The following is a 17,598-nucleotide window of genomic DNA, read 5'->3' on the forward strand; positions in this document are numbered from 1 at the left end:
GGCCTTAAGTGAAAGAGTAATCGCCTTTCCGTTTGTTAAACAAAAGAGATTTACAACATTTCTGTTTTTCAGAAAACTGGGTTTCAGACTAAGACTTAACAACCCACTTAAATTGAATGTGTCTGACCACCTCAAAGTAGTCAAACATCTAGAAAAAATAATACACACGGCAGTTTTATTGAAATCTATCCATCTGGAAAGAGGTTAGACTCCAGAGAACCTCAGTCAGAGCTACTGCATTATCAACAAATAGAGAAAACATGGATCAGTGCTAAACTTTACCAGATCTGGCCAGACTATCAAAATCACTCCAAGACATCAGACAGTGTTCATTCAAGATGTCAAAGGAAGCACAGCAGCGTCTAAAGCCCAGAAGGCCTCAGCCGTCTCAGTCAAGGTCAGTGTTCAAGACAATGATGAGAAAGAAGCTGAACATGAGCAACAATCATGAGTTGTATCAGTGCCAAGAGAAAAGCCTCTGCTGACTGAAACACTAACATTTTCCAGAAGCGACCTTTATAAAAAAAAGTTTGCATCCTAAAAAGTTTTGGTGTAAAACTAAGACAGCGTCTCAAAAAGGACATCATTCACACACGGTGGAGGTAGTGTGATGGTCTGGGGATCATTTTCCATCTTATGACTGCTGGAACTAAGTCTTCTTATCTCTGGCAGAAAACCATGAAGATTGAGATTTGTAATCCACCAATAAACCTCAAGAACTCTTGAGTTTTGCAGCAGGACAATGATTTCAAAACACACCAATAAGACCTCCTCTGAATGATAAAAAATACAAAACCAAACAACAAGGGAACAAAAACGTTTTGGATAGGCCTAGTCAAAGGTCAGCTGAGATGCAGTAGCAGGATTTTAATAAGGCTTTACACTTCAGTGAAATAATCTTACTCAACTTTCTTAAAGACGTGATTGCAGTTGCTGCTGACAAGAAAGATATGCTTTTATATTTTTAGGTTGTTTTGATTATGATGTTTCAATTGAATGACAAATCCAGACATGGACAATAGCAGGCATGATATACAATAGAATAACATAAAAATAGGCTTGTGTGTTATAATAAATATCAAATATAACCACGGATTTGCCTCTTCAATGTTGGAATCTCACGGTTCTTTCCAATCAATTTTAGCTTTCCTTATCGCCTCTCTGTTAAATGCAGAACATAATTTAAAATTCCCTCGTTAGTTTAGAGATGTGATCGTTCTACACGCCCCGAACAAAGCACTTCACTCTCAGACCACAGCTTTACTGGCGATTCCTAAAATGTAGAATGGGATACAGATCTTAATTACCAGACGCCTCCTCTGTGGAACCTTGTCAAATACTGAGAGTAGCTTTAAAATGTTCAGTTTGGATAAAGTTTATATAGCTAGACCAATTTATGTTGTCCTAAACTATCTCCATATGCTGCGAAGGACTGAGGCTACTGAAAGACGCACTGACCACATTTCCTCGCTCTAACTACAACTCTTAAGTTATGGTTTTTTCCCCCAGTAATTGCTGCCATTAACTTTATGTTCGTTCCTTCTTTTTTTTAAATTTCACAGAAGTCTCCTCTGGCCTGGCGATCCTGTTTAGCTGTGACATCTTCCTGCAGGGAGCTATCGACTGAGCTATTGCTGCCAACAGCTTTCTGTTGCCTTTCTATAAGACGATGCACTTGCCGCCATCTTTCTGGGTTTAATCTCGTCTCATATGCACAAAACAACACAAGCAGTTTGGCTGCGACTAATCACATGTACACAGTTTTTCCGCTAATGGCTCAGAGTGCGTCCGTTTAGCTTTGCTTCTCTGCTGGATGAAGCCATTAAAAAGCAGCCACTCTTGGGAGCTTGTTCCTGCTATGAACTCGTTACTTTTTCATCAACAGAGAAAGTATACCCAACGGAAGTGCTTTTGTGTTTCTGCGGGCCTACTCCGCCTTTTCAAACCTCCAGTTTGTCGCGTCAGATGGCCGCTCACACAGAGCCAGATCGCCCCGGATGTTCTGGAAGAGGAGTTGGAATCCACTCCGCCGCCTCATGCTCAGGATGAACATACAAGCCTGGGATTGCTGCAAAGTAAGTGACGAGAGGATTTCCTTATGTAGAAAACATTTACCAGTTAACATAATGAACCAAAAGTGAGTTAATTTTTTTTATAGTTGGTGTGAAATGTTGATGGAGGCAACTGACTTTAAATGCGGGATAGAATTGACTATGAGTTAATGTATGTAAACAGATTTTTTTTGTTGTTGAATGTTTTGTTTTGAATCAGAATCTTAAAATTAAAAATAAATTTAGTTAAATTAAATAAACTGATTTAATTAAAATGTTACGGGTGAAAAATGTCTAGATGCACAGATTGAGATTATAAAAAAATATTTTGAAATATAAAATATAGCCACTTTGTATAGTTTTTAAAAAAGGTTTTTAAAACACATAGTCAAAAAGGTCGTATACTCTAGAGCACGGTGTGCGGTTCAGATTTAGCTTTCCCACTAGTTATACACACCCACCTACACACGCGCGTGCACACACGCACCCTCTCTTTCTCTATTGGTTCATTAAATAAGTTAATGAGGACTGAAGCAAAGAGGAAACAATCCATAAAGTTTCTCTGCGAAAAAGTCAACAGCTCTGCAAGCATACCCCACGTGTGAGGGTCTCACCTCTGTTGCTAAACAGGTTGTTAGGTCTCCCCGGCTGTCGGGTCATATGTACCGCAAATTGGTTTTCCTTTCTTCTACATCTTCAGATCAATAAACCTTTTTTCCCAGACAGCAAATCCATCTCAGCTCATGGATATCACATTACCAGAGGTGGTATAGGTGCAGGAACCCACCTGGGGATGGCTTCTCATGTTGTTTATAGCCTGCAGCTCCTCACAACATCATGTTGGGACATACCAACGCACAAATACACGCTGAGGGTAAGTAGGCTTCCTGATAGGTTGGTTTAGTCTTTACTGGAAGTAAATTTCCTCTTTCTAGTCTCGTTGACCTACATACCACCTTTGCTGGATTAAGGTCTTTTAATTGACCCAAATCTTGCCCCCCATCTTGCAAAGTACTCACCTGGACTTGTCTCCTAATAACCGGTCTTTTTGACCTTGCCTCGGTATTCCTACTCTAATTGGCTTGAATCCGCGCATGCTTCAGAAGAAAAGGTCTAATATGCAATTACTTTTGTCTACAGTATCTAGCATATCATTTTAGATGAGCGGCCGCATGATTAAAATACCGTATGTTCATCAATTCGTGCAGATTTTTAAATTCAGTTTTATATGACAAGACAAATAGGGAACACAGACAGGAATTAGCCGTTTCAACAAAGATGGAAAACAATATTTGATGACAACATGAAATAAAAGACGGGGGGGGAGAGTCGGGGGACTGGGAATGCTGCTGCTTGTCATCCACTTTTAATGATTTGGAGTTGTTTTCAACTCTGAGAAGTACACATCTACTTTTTTCTGATGTTCTTTTAATAATCTCAACACCCAGCTGAACTTTCAAACAATTTTACGGCATGTTTATGAACTCTTGTAAATAAGTTAATGTCCTGATAGCCTTGAAGAGATCATAGGTCCTAGCGGTGCGTCTTAAAGGGTAACGGAGAGAAGGTGACAGCAAAAGGAAACCTTACATTGTCAGCCACATTTAATGGACTTACTGGTCAACATTTATTTATTTACCAGTGATACAAACAATGTTTCTACTGTTGGGGAAGAAAAATCCAATGATAGAAACTTTAACATTTCACAATATTGGAAGAAATACAAAGAGAAATCTTTGCCCACTACCTTTTGCACAAAGGTTAGAAATACGAGCGTATTAACAAACTGTCGTAATTAATGCCAGGAAGAACGATTTAGAAGAAAAAAGAGAAGCCAACAACAACAAAAAATGATCGGAGGCATCAGCTTAGAAATGCAAGTGGGTGGGGGCGATTTAATAAACAAAAATCAGCTGTTTCAAGAGACATTTCAAAAATAATCAGCCACTCACACACTCATTCACACCAAACAAAACTGAAACATCTCGCAAATATGACATTACGTAGGAAAAAAACCCAAAAAGTTTGAAATTAGTTAATTTACTTTTTGCCGCTTAAAAACCAAACAAAAACCATACAGAAACTTCACACCGGGTCGGCGTTCCCCGGTGGCTTCCTTCTCCAGGCCTGCAGCGCACTCCGCCAAAGTCACTGCAGGATTCGGAACCGATCCTCGCCCTGTGCGGCAATTAGTTGGGTTTATTATCGAGAAGTCTTCTTGATTTCTCCAGGGTTGGGTCCAGCCCAAGACTCCATCTAGCCAAACACTCTGTGGAGCTCCACCGGTCCATACTGCTGCGTCTCTCCGCCATGCTTCTCCTGCCACACACTCTTGCTGTCAAACCCACGGGTCTTTTTATAAGTTCGGCTAAACCTGTGACCCACATCATTTTGTCCGTGGATACTTTGGTTAAAATGCAAGAAATTATTGCATTTTAACAATTTTTTTCCCTCACAGAATAATTTTAGTGTGATGATGTCACGTCATGCTCTTTTTCTTCTCGTTTCCTTTTCTAAGTAGTTAATGTCAGCCATTCTAGCAATGTATCCAGGGTATTTGAAAGACAACAAGGCCACAGATCCTCCACTGTACTAAGACAGCAGGAATGAGGTGTCGTTCCACGCATCCACTGATTGTTTCACCACAAACCCACCTGGAGTGTGTGTTGCCAAAAAGCTTATTTTTAATGAAGCCACCAGTTTTACTTCACAATCTGATATTAATTTAAGCAAAAAAATTTTTTTTCAGTTTTTGTCAGTTTGGACCACCAAAATCCTTTCTACCAAGATAATGAAAGAGATAACTACCTCGACTTAATTTAAATTCAGAAGTTCACACACACCAAGATTCATTATGCCTTTGTACTATTTGGGACGCGTTTCAGAGAATATCTGTGAATCAGCAACTGAACGTGTAGAAAATATCTTGCGAAGATGTTGCTGAAGCTGGTTAAAGAAATTTATTATCCTCCGTAAAATGACTCTTGCACTTCATGGGCTGAATGGCCAATCAGAGAGGAAGAAGCCACGACTCCAAAAGCAGCACAAGTCAGTTTGTAAGTACACTCAGGGATAAAGTCTTTATTTCTTGGATACATGACTCAGTCTGATGAAATTGTATTATGTGTAATTTGTGGCCATTTCTTCTACTTGCAGTCTCAAGAAAAATCAGGCTTGATAAATTAGAATAAATCATATAAGGTGGTTATATTTTCTCCAGAGTGAGACCAACATGTACAATGTCACTCTAAAATGCTAAATTTTTTTTGGATGAAACAAACCTTGAAAGTAGGGATGAAAGAATTGTAAATATACATTTGACACTGAACTGGAAAAAATAAGCTAATAAAAATGTATAACGTTGATGGCGCAGGCCATCTGTTGATAAATGTTAGCAGGAAAACATTTTTCATGGCCAAGAGATTTACTGCACATATTGAAAACTCAATATCATTTTTTTTTTACATTCTGGGTAACTGTTAGCTCCTTTATTGCAATTTTGAGTGCAATATCACTGAGACTACTGAAACTTTGATGCATGAAGGTCTGGTGTCCATTTAAATTCAACTCGAACAATATTTATTCATTAATACTGGGCTGCTTTCCCCCCACCCCCTCTTCATTCAATGTCATCAACATTACTTCTAAGCATAATTTCTGATGAGTTATCTTACATTTGTCCTCAAACCTCTTCGTTTATAAAAGGGGTCTGAGTGACCAGTCAGACAAGAGTTTTATACTCTTATACACAGAGCTGAGGAAACACAGCTGTGTGTTTCCTCTCGTTCAGAGGAAACACACAGAGCTGTCCTTAAATCTCAGAGCTACTTCAGCAGCAGTCCTCGATGAATAATTGATTTCAGTCCAACACGGGAAATTTCCATCTGCATTATTACCCAGTGTGTTCTCAGCTCAAACGTACGCATAAATGCAGCTTCTCCAGGGGAAACGTGAAACCTGGAAAGATGAGTTGGTATATAATCACATTCCAGGGGGCGGAGGATTATTCTGGATTGTCTCAAGACTAAAGTTTAAAGGTCACCGCTTCTTAAGATCTTGAACTGACTATCGGTTTCACTCGGGTGACCCACTGAGTGCTCTTGGAGGAAACTCGAGGTCGTAAAATAATGCTCAGCAGATATCGAAAGCTTCTGATTCAAAGCAAACTTTAAGAAAATATTTTTTTTTTTATACCACAAGAAAACATGTTGAATGTTTTTTTTTTTTAAATCAAAAGCAAGCAAAAAATAAATAAAATAAAGTCAGTAGATAAAAATCACTGCGAAATAAGAACCTGAATATTTTGGTGATGATCAGTTTTTGTTACAGCTAAAAGTTGTTCAGTTCTCTCTTAAATATGAGTTGTTATGCTTATGCTCAAAGCCTAAACAATGATAAAGTACATTAAGAAATCACTATGTCCCCCCCTACACCACCAAGTCTTTTAACCCTTTCATGTATGAATGATGATCCTTTGTGTCAGGATTTTTTTCCCATTTTTTTAAATTTTCTTAGGCATAATTTTTGTCTTTTTTCAGGTGATCAATTGTAATTTTCTCCAAATACAAAGTTATTTGAAAAATACATCAGTAGTATTAATCTTTAGGGGTTATCTGATGTCACAATATTTTTTTTTTACCTGCAAGAGTCGTCTACAGTAGAAGAAGGGACCGGGTCGGTCGGCATGCTTTTTTGTCTGTCGGCCATATTGGATTTAACAAAAATAATTGCTTCCATTTGCAGCTGGTGGACAGTAGTTGACAGTGTATTTTATGATGCATTAGTGTCCACTTCAGTGGTCTGTGTGCATTTATAACATAAAAATCCACAAGCAGCACGTGAAAATGGCTTTTAGATAACTGTCCACTGTAGTGACCACTATACATGAAAGGGTTAAAATTAACAAAATAATTTTGAAATGCACTTTTCTGATACAAAAAGAGCCTTTGCAGCCATGCAGTGTGCAACACTACATCATTATGTGAGTGGTGACAATGCGTTTATAACAACAGAGCATTAAGTCTCAAAATGGGTTCAATGTTAAAATTGTTCTCTGTGCACACCAACGCATCAGTTTTTGATGAACATCTGAAGTCTGAACTTGAACATCTTAAAGCTTGGAAGTAGTTACACTTGGATATTTTCACATTCATTCCCTTCAGGGTCACACGGAGTAGATCGTCAAGCTCGGTATTGATACACTTCAGCTGTACCTTAAGAGAAAGAGGGAAAAGAAAAGTATGCAACAGCCACGGCTTGACTTTTAAACACCAGTTTACCAACATGAATAATAATGAAGAAATCTGTCTCGGTGTGAAAGCTGCAGAATGTTTTCCTCTCCTCTCATCCCTGTTCCTCTCACACACTCCCTCTTGGCATTCTGCCAAGGCTGGTCTTTATCCACAGGCATCCTCTGTGACAGAAGCTGGCACAACAGGGATACTTTTCACAGAGATGCCATGCACAAACTCATCTCTCTCTCTCTCTCTCTAGGAGCGGAGCCAGAGTCTGTTTTCCATAATCAGGTCAGACACAAACACCCACATCACAGCGCTCCTGCCCCCAACATCCAACTCAGCACGCTTCAGGTGGAGCTCGGCGTGGAGGTCTGCTCACTGAATTAAGCGACGACAGACGTAACCCAGGTCAGATGCAAACCGGTGCTGAACTTACAGTTCATGCTGTTAATACAGCCTTGCTGTCTCACCTGAAAAGTAATTCATTATTTGCTAGGGTACGAAATGAAATGCTTTTATTTTTGATTAAAAGTCAATCTGTGAACTTTCTTGTACAAACATAAAAAGTATTAGCACAATGAAGTTTTTACGTTATAACATGAGGAAGCTCTTTTTTTTTTTTCTTCTACCTTTGTGGCAGCTCTACGTTGACTTTCCAGAGGTGCTTACTTCACCTTTGTGGCCGCGCTTCCGAGTTCTATTCAGAGGTTCATGAAGGCGTTACGGCAATGGTGAAAAGCTCCAATGCAATTTCTCATCAAGGTGAACTGTATTATAAACTGTGCTCCTATTTACTCGAAGATGAAAATGTGAAATATTAAGTGACTCACCACAGTTCAACTTACTCTTACTACAGCTATGCAAGGTAAGATGGAAGCATATTTTTTTAAAAATATATATTTTACAGGACTTGCTGCAGTAATAAACTTTTTATAATATTGGAATTATGAAACAACTTATTTGAAAGTGCTGTTCAGTATGCTGGTGCTTAAGTTCCCCATTGCGTAAATCCTTAAGTTTACTTATTTTAGGCGAGAAATCATATTCTTTACCATGAAAAAAAATAAATCTCTGTACTAAATAAAAAAATTACAGCATGTACAACTGAGTATTAGTGCCATAGTAGATCAAAGAAAAAAAATGTGGCTTCAGAGGAGAAAATCTCTGCCAAAATTTCTACATCAATTACACATATATATGTACAAGAAGACACTTTGATATTATCTGCATTCTGACTTTACAAGGTCAAAGAATAAGCTGGTTTCATGGAAATTTTTCCTTTTTTTCAGATTTGTAACATTTGAACTTCAAAGAGTATTCAAGTTTTTGAATTATTTGGCAAATATTTTCTCCTCCTCTTTTTTGGGGCAAAAATGGCATTAATACTCCATCATACATGTGGCACAAGTAAGCAAGAGAAGAAAACACAGTGACAGTATTCCATGGTTTGTAGATTTTTGCTCAGTGAATGTAAATCCAACAGCAACAAAAACTGAATAAACTCCAATAGTGTCTAATATTTTGACAAAAAAATGTGTCCTTTTATTCAAAAATATGCATAGTTGCAAACCCCAAGCAGTTTTTGTTGCAAAATATCACCAGAAAAACAAGAACACTGCATGTTGCTAGCTTAGGAAAATTCTACTCAAAAGGAGAAAAGCTTGGATGATGGTCAAGTCCAAGCAATATGGCTACTGAAATCTATTCAAAAAGGAAAGTTGAATGGCCAGACTGGACTATGACTAGAAGGAAGATTCAACCTTAGAAAACCAAGACACAGCTACATCATATTAACAAAGAAATGATCCACCATCGTGTAGCGCGTGAAATAAAGCATTAAAACCATGTAAGAGATAAAATAACTCATTATCATTAAGTCATATAATGAGACCAATCTGTCTGTGAAGTAAAATAGACTGAAAACCTTTAAGACAGATTCAAAAACAGGTCATGCACTGTCAAGAGAAACTGAGAAATAAAAGGAAAAGAACCTCAACAAAGACACAAAATAAGAAAATCCCTAGCAAAGTTAGGAAAACCTATAGAAGCAATCCATGAGGTTAAAGTAGTTACAACAATGATCAGTTTATTTGAACTATTGATTCTTTGTGTCTTATTAATAAATCAGTCACATTCATGTGTCTGCACAACCCGTATCAGGCAACGAGTCTCTTCAGTGTTTGCAGGAAATGCATTATTAACTAGTGCATTTTACTAGTCTGCTAAGACMGAGTCCTAAGACTCAGGACAGGAGGGACACCTCTCAAGTCCATACGGTTAAGTCCGTCAGTTCTCTTCTAACCTGGTGAAGACATTAAAGGTGACTTTGAGAAGCAGCTTCCACTCCCAGGGGATCTGCATGCCTTTCCTCCGCTGCTCGTCTGCACATGCTTCACTGCTCCATGGAAGTACAAGCTGTGTTTTGTATCCGTCTTCCGTTTCTTCGCCGTTCCTTCCTCGTGCTCTGGATCTCCTTGAGGGCAGAGCTGCTCATGCTGCACTGATTTGCACCCTTGTTTTACATCTGGTTGTCAAGCCACACTGGTTAAAAGGACCAGTGGTAACTTACTTCAGCTGCCAGCCTGGCAGACGTGAAGCAGTTGTAATCGTTTTCCTTCAAGTTATTTCTTGTCGTTAAATCTGTTTTCTTGTATTATGGAAACATCTCACTTAATCTCAGGTCTTTGGTGACCCGCTGCTCTGTTCCTCCATTGGAGCAAACCATGAGCATCCTAAATCGACACAAAACCCTTTTCATCTGTCAACTTCATACCACCTGAGGATAGGCAGTGAACCATGGAACCATCAGCGCCATCTTTGTTGTCGCCGACAAAAACGTCTGTCTCACAGATATTTTAGCTATGGGACGAACTTGCTGCGTTATTGGGTGTAATGTCCGATCACACGACCGAAAAGGTAAAAAGACGGAAAACGGACTTTCGTTTCACTATTTTCCTGCTTGGAAACAACGCGAGGAGGCTAAGCTAACGGAGCTAACGAAAAGAAGTCGAATGTCCTGGGTGTCAGCGGTTGAGACGTCCTGATATTACGTTCTCCAAAATCCCCAGATACCTACAAGTTTGCTCCAGACATTTCCATTCTGGTGAGTGTCTAAATTCGCTTTGTTAGTGTTGTGTCAGAATTTATTTTGCTATTTTGTCCGAGTGTTCTCATGATCAGTTTCTGTTGAGTTCATTTAAGTAGGTCAACCTTGCTTAGGTCGGGCTAATATTGTTTATGTTTATGTAGAATAGATGTGCCTCTATTCCAGAACAGCTGATTCAAATGATTGCATGACCATCAAGTACTGCGGAAGCCTGTTAATCACCCAGAGATGCAATTCAGGTGTGTGGCAGAAGGGAAGCAACTAAAACATGCAGGACAGGGGGTCGGTGAGGACCAGGGTTGAGAAACACTGGTTTAGATCTTCACGTTACCTTTGTTATCCGTTGTCTCCTGTTTTATTGTGTTTCGGATTTCCTTGTTTTACCGAGATTTTGGATTTAGTTAGTTTGTTTAGTTAATTAAAAATAACATCTTCATAAAGTACATCCACTGCCTGCTGCGTTTGTGTCCACCGCCACACCACATCATGACACTAACCAGATGAAAAAGCCCATCTTAAAACATTTAATGTGTAATTAAACAATAAAGGTGACAAGTAAATGTTATGAAACAGATCACACTTTAATATATATTTTATTTAACATATTTCAGGTAAGTAAACATGTAATGAAATAGATCCAGTCCTAGAATTTGATGTAATTGAACATTACAGGTTACAAATGTTCTTATCATCTGAGGTAATATATTTTATGAACCTTTAAAAATATATATTTTTTCAATATAAATTGGGTTAAAAATAAAAAAGGGGTCTAAATGGAATAAAAATATGCCTAATCTAGTTTAGTAGAATAATTTAACAGATTTTGAGTTAATGGGGGACACGATTTGGAAGCTATTGAAGAAAACATTTAATATTATTTAAAATATTGAATATGAAATATGACAAACATTTTATAGAGGATAGTGTGCCTCGTTTTTAATAGCATGAATTACCACTTTTTTGTATCAGTTGGTCACAAGACAAAGCATTTATTTATAGGAGTGTTTGGGTCGGAAATTGACGGTATCTGAACCTCCGAGCGCTTCAGGAGGCATCGGTAGAGAATAGCTGGCCGAAATTAGCGTTCATAAATCGTATCACCCTTGAGCTGAACGTCCCTTAGTCCGCGGAGGGCGAATATCCAGTAACCAATTTGCAAAACAACTTTGCTGCGGTCGGTAATACAATGAAAACACCGGTGTTCTGACTAGTTAGTTTTGGTCTAACTAGTGGGCTGCAAACATGGCGCCAAACGACGTAAACGTCTTACTCCTCCCTCTACCTCTCCCTCCCTTCTCCACCTTTCACTCGCACGCGGCGCTCCAGGGCATGCGCAGTAGTTTCCTCTCAGCGGCAGAAAATGTCTGTCTAATCGTCAGTAATAGAATAGCGCTGCATAAATCATAAGAAATCCGATGGCCACAGCTAACTCAACATCGCTTCGCTTTCACAGACGGTGAAACTTTAACTTCTAACTTTTTTCGTCACTTAGAAAAGTAGCTCAAAGAAGGTAGGCTCCGTTGACATGGTGTTAGCAAAGCTAGCTGTACAGAGACACCTAAGCATTTGTGATGAAAAAAAGTCACTCACTGCCCGAATTATTGTGCGGAGGCGTTGACTGACTTGTCGCATATATGGGACAACGCTGTGTCCAAAGGTCTGCAATATAGTGATGTGACATTCAGAAACAGTCGATTCTTCTCCACTGCTCTTTACTTATTAGATAGGACTGGAGTGCCACTGAGAGCCGTTGTTCTATCAGATTACCATACGCTTAAGAAGTCCAAGCGTCAGAGGAGTTGTCAGTTCACCATACGCAGCAAGTTATGACGAAAATAAGTCATTAAATTGTTTTCAATGATAACTATATAGATATAGATGTGTTGTCATGGTTTAAAAGTGTATTTAAAGTGTCTGGCTGCAGCTGGAGTCAGCTACAACACACGCCCGTGTAAAACTCACTTAGCGGCTAAGTCAGGATGCCATAAAACTGTTAATAACAAAGTGTATGATGATCTACGTCATGATTCTATGTTGCAGATTAAATGAAATGTTATGGTAATGAAGTGTCTGACAGATATAGCCGTTGTTCTGTCAGAGAGCCATATGCTGTCAGGATAGCATACTTGCAGTGAGTACGCAGTGACTATGCCAGCGCATGCGCAGTAAGAAGTCCGACCATCAGTGGACCATCAGCCAACTGTGATCCATACGGCGTGACCGAGGCTCTGATCCGCACTTGTCTGCTGAGTGAAGAGGGCGAGGAACCGACGGATTACTAAAACCCTCAACTCCGACTGACTTTTACCGCCCTCCCAAATTTCTTTAAAATATACTAGTACTGTATTCTGTCAGGATAGCATACGCAGCAAGTTATGACGAAAATAAGTCATTAAATTGTTTATAATATAACTAGATAGATATACATGCGTTGTCGTGGTTTCAAAGTGTATTTAAAGCAGGGTCTAGCTGCAGCTGCAGTCAACTACAACACACTCATTAACCTATTTAACCGCTAAGTCAGGATGCCATAAAACTGTTAATAACAAAGTGTATGATGATCTACGTCATGATTCTATGTTGCTGATTAAATAAAATCATATGGTAATGACAACGTATGCTGATCTGACAGAACACTGTGAGTTCGTGCTAAGCGTATGACGATCTGACCTGACAGAACACCTGCTCTTTGTTCTTGTAATGCTCTGCGTACACTGCATCATTATTTTATTTAATTATGTACGTTGATATTTAAATTATCAAATAACTAAAACACAAGAACGAAAGAGCATGCACAGAATGCACATTACTCTTTGATTGTTTTTGTTCAAAGTGGCAGCTGTAATGTCTGCCATGGTGTCAGACTGCCTGGCTTCATGTACTGGGAGAGAGAGTGAAAACAGTCACGGTGAGCGCCTTCTGTTTGGTTACTTCTTGCTTGTTGCTCCTTGGTCAGTGTTCATAGTTGAGCGTTATTTACCGTCAGGGCATTGCCTCAATTGCTATATTTAATGGTGCACAGTGGTGGTTTCTTACATGAGCAATATGGGCAAATGCCCAGGGCTTTATCTTTTTAGGGATGGCATGAGACCATCACACATTGTAGCACAGAGATGAAATATTTAATATTGGTAAAATGTATTAAGTATTTAATATCTAGGTGTTTTTATGGGAATATGGATCTTTCAGATCATTTTGAGAAGCAATTTTGATTATATTTTACATTTTATTGTGTCATGTACCTCGGGGCGCTGGTCTTGGTCTTGACTCGGTCTCGACTTCCCTCAGTCTTGGTTTTGACTTGGTCTCGGACCCTAAAAGTCTTGGTCTTGTCTCGGTCTCGATACACTCTGGTCTTGGTCTTGTCTTGGTCTCGGGTTATGTGGTTTTGAACACAACACAACTACTGACTACCTCCTCAAGATGTCATTTGTATTTTTTTGTTTTACTTAAGAACCGTTACTCAATAACGTTTATGAGTTTGCAGATGATGTAAAGATATACAGTACTCTAGCTACCTCATCATCCATTTATGGAAGTGTATACCCAACTTTCATACAAAATGATCTTTTTGTGTTATAAGATGTCTTTAAGTTGTCTATTGGCTTAGAAACAAAACACAAAGACCGATTGTTGCTTACTGATATATCGTACTTTCAACTAGTTTAGGTTTTCAAAGTCCCTCCACCCTGAGAGAGCAAGAGTTTAGCTTCCTCCCAATTCAATAAAATTAATTCCTGCTGTTATGTAATTCACACAAAGTGAACAGTTGTTTTGTCTCAACAGGCAATTTAACATGTTTTTTTTTTCCAAGCTGGCCTATTATTGGGTCATGATGCTTCTGTTTTCTGTTGTCGTTCAACTCAAGTCTTTAGATGGAGACTTGCCTAAAAAGTACTTGTGCTAATGCTTTCCATCCATTAAAACCATCAATGATGCATGAACGTATAACATTACCACAGTCTGTCCCATTAATCATCAGCAATCATTCGGTATGATGAACTCCTTGCGAGTAAATGTTGCTTTATCTTTTTCTGTTGACCTCAGGCAGCCAGTCCTGTCAGGCTTGCTGGCATATGAGCTACACACTGGGACTATGTCGTCCCTTTCCACATCCCATGAATAATCCATGACCTGAGAGGCTCCGGGAGCAGAGCTGGGTGCTTCGTGAGAGGCTTCCTCTAAAGCAAACTGTCAAGACAAAGGCAACAGTGTCTGCATTTACTCGCCAGAAGGTAGGAGAAGTTGGACAACAACAACTGCAACTGTTTTCCTCAACACACAGCTTTTGTTTCTGCATGAGAGAGCGGATTTAGGGTCGTTTGAATTTTTCCCTCTCTTAGCAAATGAGGACGTGTTTGTTGGTAAAGGAAGACTACTGGAGCAAAACCAAATACGCTTGGTTACATTTTACAACGCATGCATCAGTTGACAATTGCAATGTACAGATTTTTGAGAGGAAACAGTTATCGGAAATGAATGAGCAGCAGTAAATCAGGACCCACTCTTAGTTGCTGCAGAGGAAAGAATAAAACCTCCAAGTGATGCGGTGTTCCAGATATAGTGTTTCTGACAGGGAGACTATAATAGCAGGAGCATCTGCCTCACCTGCCGCAGAACATTCCTCCACTGACGACTGCCCCGTCTTTTATATGTAGTCTGCACCACAGCGGTGCAGTTCAGGGATCACACACCGCCTCTGTGTGGCATAATTCGCAAACTTTGGGTTTGTTTTTCTGCCTCCTTCACTGACTCGCCAACACATTTCCTGGTTGTTTGCAAACTGTGTCAGATCATTTAACACAGTCTGTGTTCATTTGTGAAAAGGTTGTTGAAGAGCTGCAGCTCCTTCAGGACAGCATAACATGAGTCCTGTGTATGTTCAGCTCATAATGACTTTCTAAGCACCATGACACCATATAATTGATGATGGTTGGCTGCCTTATTCAGTAGATGATACATCACGTTTTCAGGACGCCTTTCCAAAATTTCTAAGCAAATTCTGTATTTGTAAAAAGATTTGACTGATTTTACTTAAAGCAGAAAAGCAGGAAGCATTTTTACTGCTGTTAAAACAATATTGCGTTACAATAAAAACATTATCTTTAGCATTTATTGTTTTTATTCAAGTGCATTAACTCAGCTATAGAATAAGGATCTATTAAATGCATTAGTGGTTTTCTAGTGTTTATTTATTTGCTTATGCTTTCAGCTATTTTATTGTGTAGAGCTGATATTTCAAAATTTTTAAGCAGCTGATTATGTCTCTTCTCAAGTGAAGAAAATAGAATGCATTTGCTTTGATGAGCTTTAGAAACCTCTAATTTCATTTAAATTACTTCAAATCAAAGCAACAGTATTTAGAAACTGTAAATTGTTTTAAATTGCTTTCTATTTGAAGTTTGGTAACCATTTGTCTATTACTACTTCATTCATTGTCAGTTTAGAAAACTGTAAAAAAAAAAAAAGGATTTGTAGATACAGGTTTTCTGATTTTCCCTCTCACTTCGAATGCATTTTTCGCAGATGGAAAGTTGAAAATCTGATATTTATTGAAGACTCACACTGAGTTGAGTGAATCAGCGAAAGGCAAACACCGGGTGTATAAAATTCTGTCTGATCTAGAGCAGATATAAAACTGAGCTGCAGAACTAAGTGAAATAGATAAGACAAAAGGGGGTGGGGGAAATCCCAAAACGTGAACAAAAATCCTGACAGAACATTATACTAAACTACATCTGCAGGCTGGTCATGGCAGACATTAGAGCTAAGATTTAGCAGCAGAGACAATCGGGGACAATGAAGGGTAAAGATTTTATACATGAAGCTAAAAATGAATACTCACAGTACACTGAGCAGTTTTTTACACTCTGATTGTTGTCAGAAACTGCTCAAGCTTTTGCTTAGCAACACTAAACAACCTTCATACTTTACAAACAACACATGTTGTCTGGTTCAGTCAAACCACATCAGCACTCGTATTATCAGTTTTGACTATACCTCGTGGTTGATTGAGAAAATAACTTCTATTTAATGTGTGATGACAAGTCTTAACGGTTCTGAATTGCTGTGATCTCAACAGTCTCCGTGTTACCTGACACTCAGTCTTCATTATCACTGGACGTTAAGCCGAAGAGATCAATGTAATTGCAAACATTCCATGCGGACCAAGTGAGACAATTTCACGCTTGAGACAATGATTGCTTTCAACACTAATGGGCAACAGATAAGACACTCCCACAGATGTAAATTTCCAAACATTAACTTCTTGTCACAATGACAGGCTGAAGCCTCAGATGCTTCTGGTCACTTTGGGGTTTGGCCTCGTTTTTACTTTAATGTAAAAGTGGAAAAAACTATGTTGTGTCAATAATTGTAGCTAAAAATATCACTAACATAACTAACAACCTGCTACACATATAACTGAGTTCTGGTAATGAGATTACTCTTATACTCATTGGGTCTGCTTTGGACTTTAAATCTAAACTCTAGAAATGAACAGTGTCATGACTCTAAAGGGGAATAAACTAGAAAATAAAAAACAAAAAAACACACTCACTATGGTTGACAGCATCCACCACCGGTTACAGTTGTGAACTTTTAAAAAGTGGCAGTGTAATTCAATAAGATCCAACATACTTAGTTTTATCCTCTCCCTCCACCATGACCTCTGTCTCGTTTCTCCATTTGGGGCAACTAAGTGACTTTGTCAAGAAAATGTTAATGAGAACGGCTTTTGCTGAAGTCTGGCCTCAGGTTCCCCTGAGTCTTCACGTTATTTGCCAAGGATAATATTTGGGATTCTCAAAAGTTCTGGTTTCTGCACAATTATGGTCCCTCTGTGACAGGAGTGGAGATGCAGAAATACCTCGCAGAGTAATGAGCTGTTCAGGGACATGAAGTAATGCGGAAATGAGTAGTTCATAGTCAACTGCTTTACCGAACAGTGACCTTCCTGCACAGAATATGACTTTTACCACAAACGCATACATCAACACACACACATTGACTTACCTTGTGCTGAATCGCTGCCTCTGTTCTCAGCCTATTCCAGTAGCAGTGGATTTCTTCCCGCATTATTTTCCTCCAACAAGTTATTCCACACAGGGCTGCACAGTGGCGCAGTTGGTAGAGCTGTTGCCTTGCAGCAAGAAGGTTCTGGGTTCGATTCCCGGCCTGGGGCCTTTCTGCATGGAGTTTGCAT

The 17,598-nt window shown here is 39.1% G+C and overlaps 1 long non-coding RNA gene across 1 annotated transcript; it reads left to right on the plus strand.

Annotated features, from left to right (window-relative positions):
* Positions 1-1,900: 1,900 nt before the first annotated feature.
* On the plus strand, positions 1,901-7,999 carry LOC103469136 (uncharacterized). Its single transcript, XR_534308.2, has 3 exons — positions 1,901-2,075; positions 7,545-7,696; positions 7,929-7,999. It is a non-coding gene; the product is annotated as an uncharacterized LOC103469136 (long non-coding RNA).
* The last annotated feature ends 9,599 nt before the right edge of the window (positions 8,000-17,598 follow it).

Source organism: Poecilia reticulata, linkage group LG8, assembly GCF_000633615.1.
Source record: "Poecilia reticulata strain Guanapo linkage group LG8, Guppy_female_1.0+MT, whole genome shotgun sequence".
Lineage (NCBI taxonomy): Eukaryota > Metazoa > Chordata > Actinopteri > Cyprinodontiformes > Poeciliidae > Poecilia > Poecilia reticulata.